Source organism: Phyllostomus hastatus, unplaced genomic scaffold (genome assembly GCF_019186645.2).
Source record: "Phyllostomus hastatus isolate PE091 unplaced genomic scaffold, TTU_PhHast_1.1 phas_contig_209, whole genome shotgun sequence".
Taxonomy (NCBI): Eukaryota; Metazoa; Chordata; class Mammalia; order Chiroptera; family Phyllostomidae; genus Phyllostomus; species Phyllostomus hastatus.
In genome coordinates, this window is record NW_025333735.1 from 9,666,957 (window position 1) to 9,679,270 (window position 12,314).

The 12,314-nt window shown below is 41.0% G+C and overlaps 1 protein-coding gene across 8 annotated transcripts in view; it reads right to left on the reverse strand.

Annotated features, from left to right (window-relative positions):
- The window catches only part of NEXN (nexilin F-actin binding protein), a 46,452-nt gene extending 38,512 nt beyond the window's left edge, over positions 1-7,940 (reverse strand). For 3 of the 8 annotated variants that reach the window (XM_045835607.1, XM_045835609.1, XM_045835606.1), the window contains exon 1: positions 7,808-7,939. The gene's annotated coding sequence lies outside the window, so the exon portion shown is untranslated. Of the gene's footprint in view, positions 1-7,415; positions 7,734-7,807 lie in introns of those variants that run through there. The other 5 variants (XM_045835601.1, XM_045835605.1, XM_045835603.1 and 2 more) reach the window with 4 other exon arrangements.
- Between the last annotated feature and the right edge of the window lie 4,374 nt (positions 7,941-12,314).

Below are 12,314 nucleotides of genomic sequence, written 5' to 3' on the forward strand. Positions count from 1 at the left end.
AAAACTAGCTGAATAAAAGTCTTATACCAAGGATTTACAGAAGAAGCCACATCAAGACTGGGAGGAAGGGCAGAGGCACAAAATAGGCTGGCCCTCCTCCCACAGGCAGTAGCTGAGTTTCCAGAGGGATATCTCAGCTAAAGGGGTTCCCTGAGAAGTATGGGTCTCAACTCCAAGCCATGCTCCCCAGCCCAGAGTACCAGAGCCAGGAAGAGGTGCCCACATAACATATGGCTGTGAAGATTGGTGGGGTTTCTGTCTGCCAGAAGGAGACGAAAGTCTGGTAGAGACATAAGTGCCCTCTTAAAGGGCTGATGCACAAAGTTTCATTTGCAGCCACTCATCCTGGGTTCTGGTGGAGGGAAGGTGAAATAGACTAGAGTCTCATGAGCAAACACTGGGGTTTGTGACTCTGGGGAAGAGCTGAAGAGACAACCTCCAGGATCCCTGTGCTGAGTTATTCTCTGATACCCCAGACACTATCTTTCTCAGGTAGAGCACTTTTCTCCACATGGCATCAGCCTGGGGGAAAACAGTAGCCCCTCCCCTCCAGACTCCTTGCCCCAACCTACAAAGCTTGTGTACTGCTGAGAAGTCAGCTGCTTGGGCCAATGTGTAGAGGTCTGGGCAGATAGTGACTGAGTTGTGTGGCTTCGAGGTGGGAGCTATTCCCCTCACTTTCCTGTGAACCTGACTGGTGCCTCCTCTTCATGGTAGATCCGTCATGAGGGCTCCCAGTGGCCCCACCCTTCAAAGTCCTGATGGCTTCTGCCAAGGTCTGTGCGTTATCCGGGACAGACTGACTTGTGTGGCTCTGGAGAGGAGGCCACTCACCCCACTTTCCCCAGGCCTGGCAGTACCTCCTCTTCATAGGAGATTCACTAGCCCCACCCTCCTGACTCCCAGCAGCTCCACCCTGCTGAGATCTGTCTCCTGGCAGAATCTGAGACAGACTGAGTTTTGTGGCTCTAGGGTGGGGAAAATTTTCCCTTGTATGCCCAACCAGTGCAGAGCCTTCCCTTCACATGGCCAAAACTTCTTGGTCTGTCTGAGCCTGATAAACTCTGCTGGCACTGCCCTGATGACTCCCTGAGTCCCTGCCCCATCACAAAAGTCTGTGAGCACCCAGTGGGGGGTGGCAACTAGAATTGTCATACCCTGGGATATTTGCTCAGTGGCCTCAGACCCAGCACAGGCACTGAGTTTGAACCCGTATCAGTCTGACGAATACCACTCGTGCCTACCTGGTGACACAGTGAGACCTACGTCATGCAACTAAACTGCCGCCCCAGGTGCTTTCAGTGACTGAGCCTAATAGGCAGCTGACAGGCAGAGACAGGGGAAGGCGATCTCAGGGTGCCTTGGGGCTTTTGCTCCCAACAAAGCTACTGGATTTCACAGTCTATCTCATACATTTTGTATCCTATCCTTCTCAAACTATTCCAAAAAATTCAAGAGGAAAAAAGACTCCCAAGCTCATTTTACGAGGCCAGCATTATCCTAATTCCAAAACCAGATACACACTACAAAGAAAGAAAATTATAGGCCAATATCCCTGAAAACATGCATGCTAAAATCAAACAAAATATTAGCAAACAGTACCCAGGACTACAATAAAAAGATCGTACAACTTGATCAAGTGGGATTTATTCCAGGGATTCAAGGTTGGTACAATATCCACAAATCAATAAATGGGATTCACCACATAAACAAAATGAAGGACAAAAACCACATGATCACATCAATAGATGCAGAAAAAGCATTTGATAAAATCCAGCACCCATTTACGACAAAAACTCTCAGCAAAGTGGGATTAGAGGGAATATACCTAAATGTAATAAAGACCATATATGACAAACCCACTGCCAGCATCATACTTAATGGGCAAAAGCTACAAATCAGGAACAAGACAGGAAGGACCACTTTCATTTCTCTTAGTCAATGTAGTACTGAAAGTCCCAGCCATGACAATCAGACAAGAAAAAATAAAAGGTATCTAAATTAGAAATGAAGAAGTAAAACTGTCATTTGCAGATAACATGATACTATATACAGAGAACCCTACAGATTCCGCCCAAACTACTAGCACTAATAAGTGAATTCAGTAAAGTAGCAGGACACTAGGCTGTGCGGAGACGAAAGTGAACAAAAAGACAAATCTCTGTGTCCATGGCACTCACATTGTAGTGGGGCGTTATTGAAGAACACTGGCTGATTAGATTTGGACAGAGAGAGGGGAGGACAGAAATTCTAGAAGGAATTAACTCAAGGTTTTTAGTTCAAGCAAATGGGGGGACACCACTACCATTAATTGAGATTAAATTTAAAAGTATATGTGAGGGATCAGAAAATGAGTTCAGTTTTCAGCATGTTTTACTACCTGTTAGAATTATATTTGGTGTCTGGTTATCCCTGGATTAAGAAACATGTATTTTTAGAGCTTATTATCTAAGACCTTAAAGATCACTTAGTCCAATCATTTCATTTATCAAATGAAAAAATGGGAGGCACAGACTCCATAACTTATCCAAGGTTGCAGGCTGCACAGTGGCAGAACAAAGAACTAGATTCTAGGTTTCCTGACTTAGTCAACCGCTCATTTCTCCCTGTTATTCTCCATTTTTACCTAATTTAAGTATCCAAAACAGTAAATGTATGTGTGTATGTATGTATATATATAAAATCTCCAACAGTAACACTAATTACTATAAACTGGCACAACAATTAGTGAGACAAGCTTTAAAAAGTTTTTAAAAATGACTTAGTGGCCTGATAAAATGTTTCAACAATACAGTATACTTGTAGGCTGTAATAAAATAATTTCCAGGTTGAGTATTAAAGTATGAAGTTCAAGCTGTGAGACAGTATATAAGTCCCATAATAGAATATAATATTAGGTACAAGAGATCTATCGAAAAATATGTATGCTAAAACCAAAGGGGGGTAGGATCAAGGGTGGGAAGTGGGAATGGCTGGGGTGTGGGGAGTGGTAGGAGGAAAATGGAGACAACTGTACTTGAGCAACAGTAAAAAAAAGTTGAAAAAGTAAGAAGAAAGGAAAAAATAAATATATGTATGCTGATGTTATTATAGAATTTCATTGAACCTATGTTAGACCTCTCAATTGTCTGAATGTAATTAATTTTCCTTGATTTTTGATATGCAATTCAAACATTTCAAAAGCAAATAAAGCAGGAATCAGAAGAATTTTAAATCACAGATCTATAATTTACAATAACTGTTTCGCTGTGTTAATAATGTATTATTTGCTTTATCAAAGAGAATAGAATTGTCAAGACAGTGACAGCTTTAAATCTACATCACGTCTATGACTTGTTTAAACTTTTAAGGTTTTACACAGAACACCTAACTACAAGTAACTGTTAAAACCTACCTCTTTATAGTCTTTGGGACAAATAACAACATTGTTTTGAGCTTCACAAAATGTGAGCCTAACTTTTTATCATTTTTGACTTGAATAAGAAATATAAACTTAAATATAATGCAACTTTATTAAATTTAATTAATAAAGGTATAAACTTATACTTTAAAAATTATATTATAAAACCTACCATAAACCTCATCACAAGTCAAAATATGAAATTAGATCCTAGTTTTATCTACTTGACATAGTGACAGTTTTTTCCTTACCCATATGTAATTCATTACTGATAACCAAGAATCTTGCTTTCCACCTGCCTTGACAGTGTTCTGTATTAATAATATATAATACTTTGCATTCATATGAGTGGATGTGATATTTTTCAAAGGGCATTCACCATACTATGAGCTCCTGAAAGGTCAAAACTGTGCTCTACTCCATCCTCTGTCCTTAGTGTCTCACACAACAACTAGGACACAGTAAAAGTACAAACTCAATTCATACTTGAGTGAGTGGATGGATGACAAAGAAATAACCGGACGACTGTCTGATCCAAAATCAACCCAAATAAAACTTATGATTGATATCTCCAATAGGAGGGCCTATGACAAATTTACGCAAATGAATGAATGAATGAAATAGAAAAGAAAAAATGGAATTTGCATCAAACTAGACATCATAAAAAAACAGAAGTTGGGGTTTCAGGAAGTTGGCCTCCCAAGCAAATGGCTGTGGTAGCCTGTGAAGGAGACTGCGCCTCCTCACCCTCTCTTCAAGTGGATGATGGCCTTTCAGTGAAGGACACAGCTGGGGACAGGTGCCGTGGGGAGGCAGGCGGGTAGCTAACACCCTTATGGCCATCCTCTAAACCCTCCTAAACACTTCTAGGAGGGAAGGCATATGAGAGGACTAAATGGTAATGGAAAAAAATACAATAAAGATTAAAAAAACACTTCTAGGATGGGAAGGAGTAGGATTATTCAAGAGTTTCTAGGAAAGATTTCTTTCCCAAAATAGCTCCTCCAAGCTTTCTGAAATCCCACCAGTTAAAATATTTTGTTTTAGTTAACGATACATGATCTTTTCCAACTCAAATTGACACTAGCAATTAGTGTCAATAAATGTTAACTTCTTCCCATCCCTATGATCACATTGTTTTAAGAGAAGGGTTGCTAACCTAAATATATCTATGACATTTGAAGTCCAGATTCCAAATGCCAACTCCAGCAGACTTTCCATCCTATCATAACTTCAGACTTGCCCTAACACTTAGACCAGGGACCTCATACTCAAGTGTCTAGGATCAGGTAATACAAGTTAATATTATGTGGTGGAATTGACAGGTAACGTAAACGAGTGATGGCTAGGTGTACCGGTAAAACAGGGAATGCTGGAGGCTATGAGAAAAGGAGAGTGTGTGCTCGGAGCACCCAAGCACTGCTTAGTTCCAGGGAACTTTCTATGCAGAAATGTGGACCTTGTTTTGCCAAGCTCTTCCAATTTTTCAAGAGAGGCTTGGAATCCATATTTTAATATAAAATGTACCAATTTTTAAGCATGTCTGTGGCTGAAAGTGGCTTTTGGACTGCAAATTTGTGGCCCCGATCTAAATAAACAGGCAGCACTAAGAAAATGAAGACAAAGGAGAGCCCAATTTTGGCCAGAAAGAGGTAGGCACAGTCAAAGAGGAGAAAAGGATGGGGAAGAGGCACGGAAAAGAAGGTGGAAATCAAATTCCACCAACCTCAGAACATGACCTGGAAGCCCCAAACTGTCTTGTAGTCTGACAGCAAAAAGGAGGAGATAACGAGGAAAAAATGGGAGTGGGAGGGGAAGCAAAAGAACCAGCTATTGAACAGTTACTAGATAAAAGATATTGCATCAGATGCTTTCACATAGGGGGGTGCAAGGAAAAAAAAATCATAGCCATAGGGAAAAGAGGGCAATATATCAAAATAGTAACAGTAGGTGTGCCAGATTTTGAGACACTCCCCTTCCGTTGTTCGTAAGCATACAGACAGTAATGGTGTATTTATAATGAAAAACAAATCTGACTAAAATTTAAATATTTTAGTTAAATTTCTGGGTATAGATCTACCCATTCTGGAGCATAAAGTATAGTACTTCAAGTCATACCAAACTATGCCCTGAATATTTAAACAGGAAAAGAAAACAGTAGTTCCAAGTATATATAGTATATAATTTTGCTATTGTAAAACCAGAAGAAAGAGAGCATGAAAGAAACTACATAGGTGATGTAGATCACAGACTGATTAAATAAGAACAGAAATGTGTGAAATTGTTAAGAATGTTGTAGATCATTTTCCCTTGAAATTACAGACTACCAAGATTTGTGTGTGCGTGTGTACAGCCTACACACTATTAAATGTACTGAGTCCTCTCTTTTGTAAAATCTTTTAGACGTCGCCCATCTGTTACATACTTTTCTACATTTACTTGCACTGTTTCCTTTCTTTTAGGCTATATTTTTATTTAAACAGTATTTTATTTGCCTTTAGGGAGTTTCAAAGATAACAGCACATTTGACTTTTTTTCTGCATGAACTATGTCATTCCCATCCACTTGGTTTCTAAGGAATAAATCCCCAATTAATCATATATATGTACACACACACATATTCAGTTTTCATTTTCTTCACAAATGAAACCCTAACCTAAATACTTCAAGTGTAACTTCAGGGGAAAAATACTGTTCAAAAACCTAGATAATGCATTCCTTTGTCGATACTAAATATAGTCACCTCAAGGTGACATACATTTTGACAATGATCAGTCTTACATATCAGATTTTTTTAAATGGCACAGATTCCATTGTAAGGTGTCAGGAAAAATTACTATTCACCTCATTTCCATCTTAAATGGATCTGAATGTGTGAATCTTCTATTAAAACTGAATTATATCAATACTGTATGAACAGAAATTGGATTTAAACAATTCTTTTGTGGCTTTTGCTTAGACCTCTTTAAGGAGGTTGTTGCAGATAAATTACAGAATTGTACATATTTTTCTTCAAATTGTTCCAGTCAAATATAAAATGTCTTGAAAAATGAGGAACCTACTATCTGTGAGGAAAAATCTGAACTACATAAAATAATCAAAGTTCATTTATACTAAATATGCTTCCCCCAAAAAAACCTGTCCCTAAATTTGATTAATTATGCCTTTTTCCACCTTACCATACTTCAAAACTCAAAAATATTTCAGAGATTTATATGTATTCTGAGATTTTTTTTTAAGGCAGCAATTTAACCTGTGAAAGGATTAGGGGGAGAAATAAATGTGGTTCAGTCAATGTTGGGTGACTAAGATGACATAAATACTTAACCTTATTTAAACACACTACCCAACACATAGTTATGCTGTGACTCGCAGGCCAATGGGCCTGTTACATGAATTCATTAACAAAATTTAGTTGATGAATGATGCTCCCATTGCTTTGCTCATGGAACCGATTTCTTTCTTATAAATGACTTACTGGTTTTCTCTACCTGCTTCTTTCCCAAGGACAGACATTTTGTTAGGACATAGCCTTATGCTATTTTTACCCCGTTCTCTCTCTCTCCCCAACCCCCTCCCCGTTCTAGTTATGGACCTTTAATAAATATAAAATAAAGATCTCGAAGCCATTGCAATAATCAACTCACCTCTCAACTTATTTTCTTTACAAATGACAACAATAATACATTTTTAGCATTTGTAGAGCATTTCACAGTTTACACAGATGGAATGGCTTGGCGTTTTCAAAACATAGAGACAACAGAGGATTCAAGAAGTAACTACATGATTCACTTCAACTTCCAGTTCTACTAGCACAGCCCTCAACCTCCCACCTCGGAGAAAATCGCGAAAGAATAGTTTGGAAGGAGGGGGTGTGTGATAGGCTATTAAATCACATCACTCCCCAGCCTCCACAGGGACGGATCAGGAATAATTTATCTTAAAAATTACAGGCACAGCTGGCGGAGACCGAGACCGTGCCTGGAGCACGTGGTGGGGACGACACTGAATTTACCTGCCTGGACCCCCAGTGTAGAACTCAAGTACTAGCACCCACTCCACTCACGAAGGACTCTTCCCCTGCAGGAGTGCAGAAAGCACCCGAAACTCAACGGACAGGGCTCAAGCGGAGCTGAAGCAGGGCAGCGGGGCAAGGAAATCGCCACCAGAGCCCGAGGCCAGTTGACGCGGAGACAGCGAGGCTGACCCAGCTCTGCACTCCGCCGAGGCCGCGGTCCTGCGCGTAGCCACAGACGGAGAGAGGTCGGTGCGCTCGGGTGCCACGGGGAGGCGGGCCCGGAGCCGTGGTGGGGATCGTCTCTCCGCAGCCCCACCAGCGCTGGAAGACCCGACACCTCCGCCACCGCCCCCCCCCCCGCTCCACGCTCCCCCCGTGACTCTTCTCACCCTCTTGAAGCCCGCGACCAGCGAATGCCCTCGTGGCGCGAGGAGAGGCTGTGCGCGTCCTACGCCTGGGTGTGGGCAGGGGTCTGGGTGCCTCCGCCTCCGCTGCTCCAGCCGCTGGGAGCCCTCTGGCTGTCGCCGCCGCTGTCTCCAGCAGCAAGTTTCCATAAAAGTCCTGGTGCGCAGCCTGTTCCCGCATTCCAGGCGGGCCCAGCGCCGGCTGCAGCTGTTCCAAAACACAAGGCCAGTCCCCGCCAGGCCCTCCACCCCCACCTCCGTCGTTTAGCTCGGAGAGGGGTGGGGAGTCGAGGAGGAAGGCAGGCGAGGCGGGCAGTGGCTGCTAACTTTCCGCTAGACCCTGCCAGTCTCACGGCTCTAGGTCCTCCTCTGCGGGGAAAAGGAGATTTTGGAAAAGAATTGATAAATAGGCTGAACTGGCTCCCAGCTACCCACAGCCGGTTTGTCCTGGGGCTCCCTTCTCTCAGCTACTCCACCAGCCCAGGTTTCCAAGCGTTGCCTGACCTCGCCAACTTTTCTCTTACTGCCGAGAGTGTAGGGCAGCAGTCTGGGGACCACATTATCAGTTTGTTGCTCACATTTTCTCGGTTCGGGTCTTTAATCCAAAGAGAGTGGTTGATAGAGAAACGTGGAAGAAGAGGAGAAGGGAGACGGGGAGGAGGAATAAAAGAAAATAATAATTGTATAATCTTCCACCTTTCTTTAATTGAACGCAAAAGGCATCTGGGACTCTTAGCTCCCACAAAACATGTCAACCTGGACCACAAGTCTGTTGATTCTACCCACCAGGTTGTCAGCATGAAAACCTGAGACGCTTATCCAGAGAGGGCATTATTCTGGTGGGACAGATCAATTTGTTCACTCCATGAAGAAAATGAATATAAACTAAGTAATTTAAAAATTGAACTATCATCCACAGATAAACCAGGGACCACCATATCCAACTTGCAGCGCTAAGCAGACTAGTGCTCAGGTTATATTTTCAGGGACACTGAAAAAAACCTTCTGTTCTTAACCATGCCTTTCCTTCTCCACCCCATTCCCATTCACTATTTACTCAGAATGAAAATTCTTTTGTGTAAGCCATTCCTTCTTCAACGAAAGTCCTAGAATAGTAATTAAAACAGCTATTTAAGCTTAGTCAAATATAGTGATAGGTGGCCTGAATGATCTCCCTCACCCCCTTGCACCCTTCAATACCATCACCTTGACCTTCTGGCTCAAACCTTGGCACAGGCTGCTCCCTCTGTGTGAAATTCTTTTTCCCCCGCTCTTTACCTACCAAACTTCAACACAAGCTTTGGCTGTCTTTGTAAGTGTTGCTTTCTCAGAGGGGCTTTTCACCCCAGTCTATATGTGTGCTCTGTTAAAGTCATTCCGTCCTTTCTCCGATTATAAAACTTATCAATTTATAATTATACATTTATTTTTATGATTTAAATGATTAGAAGCCCTCTTAACTGATTTCCTCTCACCAGATTCACCAAATTAAACAAAGCTCTGCACTCTAACTGTAAAACTGGCAGCTACCCACAGCATGCAATGCCTGCTTCTTCTCCTATCAATTCATCATTCATTCACCAAATATTCAATTCTAGGTACCGAGGACACAGTACTGACAAAACAAATAAAGAGCCCTGCCATCATGGAACATACATTTTGGTGGAATAATAAGCCAATAAACAAATTATGCAGTACTTAGTGATATGGGATATGGATAAGACCAAAACAGGGAATGCTGGGAACGGGGGGGCGGGGGATAGATTTTGTGCTTTCAGGTGGAGCGGCAAGGGAAGTCTCATATGAATAAAAGTCTTAAGGACAGTGGGGCAGTGAGCTATGTAAATATCACAAGACATCTGGGGGAAGCGCAGTCCAGAGAGAGGTACGAAGGCTCCAAGGAGGAGATCATCTGATTTGTTCTAGGAAGAGCAAGGTGGCTTGTGTGTGTGGAGCTGAGTAGGCAGAGGGTGATCTAATGGGAAGTGGAGCAGGGCGGGAAGGGCCTGTGGAAGATCCTTTTTGTACCTTTTTTCTCTAGAGTAAGATGGGTGGCCATTGGTGGATTTTGAACATGGTAGTGGCATGATCTGACATTTTTATCATGCTCACTCTCGCTGATGTGTTACAAGTACACTAAATGAAGCCAATTAAGAGGCTTTCAAAATAATCAAAATGACAGGTAATGAGGGATTGGATTAAGGTGATAGCTGTGAAGATCATTAAGAAATGCTAGGCACTTTTTTTTTCTCGGTACATCTTTTCAAAAGTAGAACTAGTAGGAAGTTGGTACCAGTGAATATGAGATGTGCAGAAAAGAAGTTTTTGGCCTGAGGATCTGGAAGGATGAAGTTGTCGTTTACTGGGCTGAGGAAGATCGGAAAGAGGAGGCTGAGGTGGGTGTGGTCAGGAGCTCAGTTTTAAACACACTGAGTTTCAGACCACTATTAGAAATTCAAGATCTGCCAATTTATATAAACATTCCTTACATAGTTATCATGAAATGAGTTGGTTTTGTTCTCAAACTTGATTATATAAGGTGCATCTTATTGAAATTACATCAAATGTTACAAAAAATATAAAAGCTAAGAGAGTTTTTTCTAAAAGCTAAGTTGAAGGCTCTGAAGATGGGTGATAAAGGCAAATAGTTTACAAAACTTGCCATCAAACTAGGTGTGGGGAAGACAAATTTAAAAGACTGGGTACAAAATTATAAAAATCAAGGGGAATTGGCATTTGTTTCTTTCAAGTAAATTTTTTTCTCCTTTAAAAGGGAAATTGTAAATCATAGATGATGATTTACAGATGTAACTTATGCAACAAAAATGTTTCAGAATATCAGATGGATCCATATTCCAAGTAAAGACCTTGACCTTACATCAAAAGATCAGCCAAAGAATGTACATTTATTCATTTAAAATTAAAATGTCTACATTACCTATGTATAATTCATTGATTCCCTGCTGTGGTATCCAGCCACCAAGATGACCCCAAAGGATTTTGCCTCCTAGTATTCACACCCTTGTGTAATCTCCTCTCACAATGTGTCAGGGTTGGTCTGTGTGACTTATAGAATCGGGCACAAGAGATGGTATGTCACAGCCAAGGCTAGGTTATAAAAGATACTGTGTCTTTTGACTTGATCTCTCTTGGGTTATTCACTATGGGGAAAGCCAGTTGCCATATTTTATTTATTATTTATTTATCCTCACCCCAGGATATGTTTATTGATTTGTGAGAGAGAAATATCAACATGAGGGAGAAACATTAATCAGTTGCCTCCCGTATGTGCCCAACCAAGGATCAAACACAGCACACTTTTGGTGTATCGGACGGCACTCCAATCAACTGAAACACCTGGCCAGGGCAGCCACCATGTTTTAAAGATATTCAGGTGGCTGTTAAGAGGCTCATTTGGCAAAGACCTAAAGGTCCCTGACAACAGCCACGTGAGTAAGTAAAGCTGGGAAGTAAATCCTCCAGCCCTAGTCAAACCTTCGGATGACTGCAATCTCAGGAGAAACCCTAAACTAGAACCACCAAAACCAGCCATTCCTGGATTCCTAACCCTCAGAAACTGTGGAAGAAGTATTTTAATGAAGAGGTCTATTTGTTGTTTCAAGCTGGTAAATTTTGGGATAATTTGTTATGCAGCAATAGATAACAAATACACCTGCTTTAACCTATTTTTAAAAATTATTCATCTTCTATCACGTTCAGCACTCAGTCCTATTAAAGTCCCTGGGCCTTTTTCTCACAGAGTGATATTAAATAAAATTAGCAAAGTCCTGGAATTCATGTATTTCTAGTGCTTTCAAATGTCAACATGCTCCTCTATATTCAAATATTATTTCAAACATAGCAAATTCTAAAAGTTCTTGATTCCTATATATAAATGTGCATTGTGAAAGGCTTTGCGGCAAACATAAGAGACAGTTAAAAGCAAAACACTGAGTGGTGCTTGATGTATCAGTTGCTTTGCTGTGACTTTTAAGTAAAAAATAGTGTCATAGAAGAAAAGTTTGCTTTTTTTTCTGTACTGAAATCAGTTCTTTCCTGCCCAAAAGATGAAGGATAACTAAGGGTTCTGACTGTGCAGGTGTAGAGAGGAAAAAAAAAAAAGAACCTCAGCAAAAGAACTGTGCAGCCTGATCAAAGATGTCAGTAGCATAGGAGAGCAAGACATTAAAGGCGAAGTGGCAGGGGAAAGTATTGCAGAATACAGGGTATAGGAATAAATACTATGTCAAAAATAGGAGTCAAAAGTGACATAAGAACAGTAAGAAATGATAGTGGATAAACTAAGTGAATTTATAAAGATTTCCTGCAAAGTCCTACAAATATTGTAACAATAGGACACTGAGATTATTGTATTGAAGTATTTTAAACATACAGAAACACATGTTTATTTTTTAACAAAGATTTTATTTATTTTTTGGGGGGGGTGGGAGAGAGAGAAGGAGAGAAACATCAATTGGTTGCCTCTTGCACA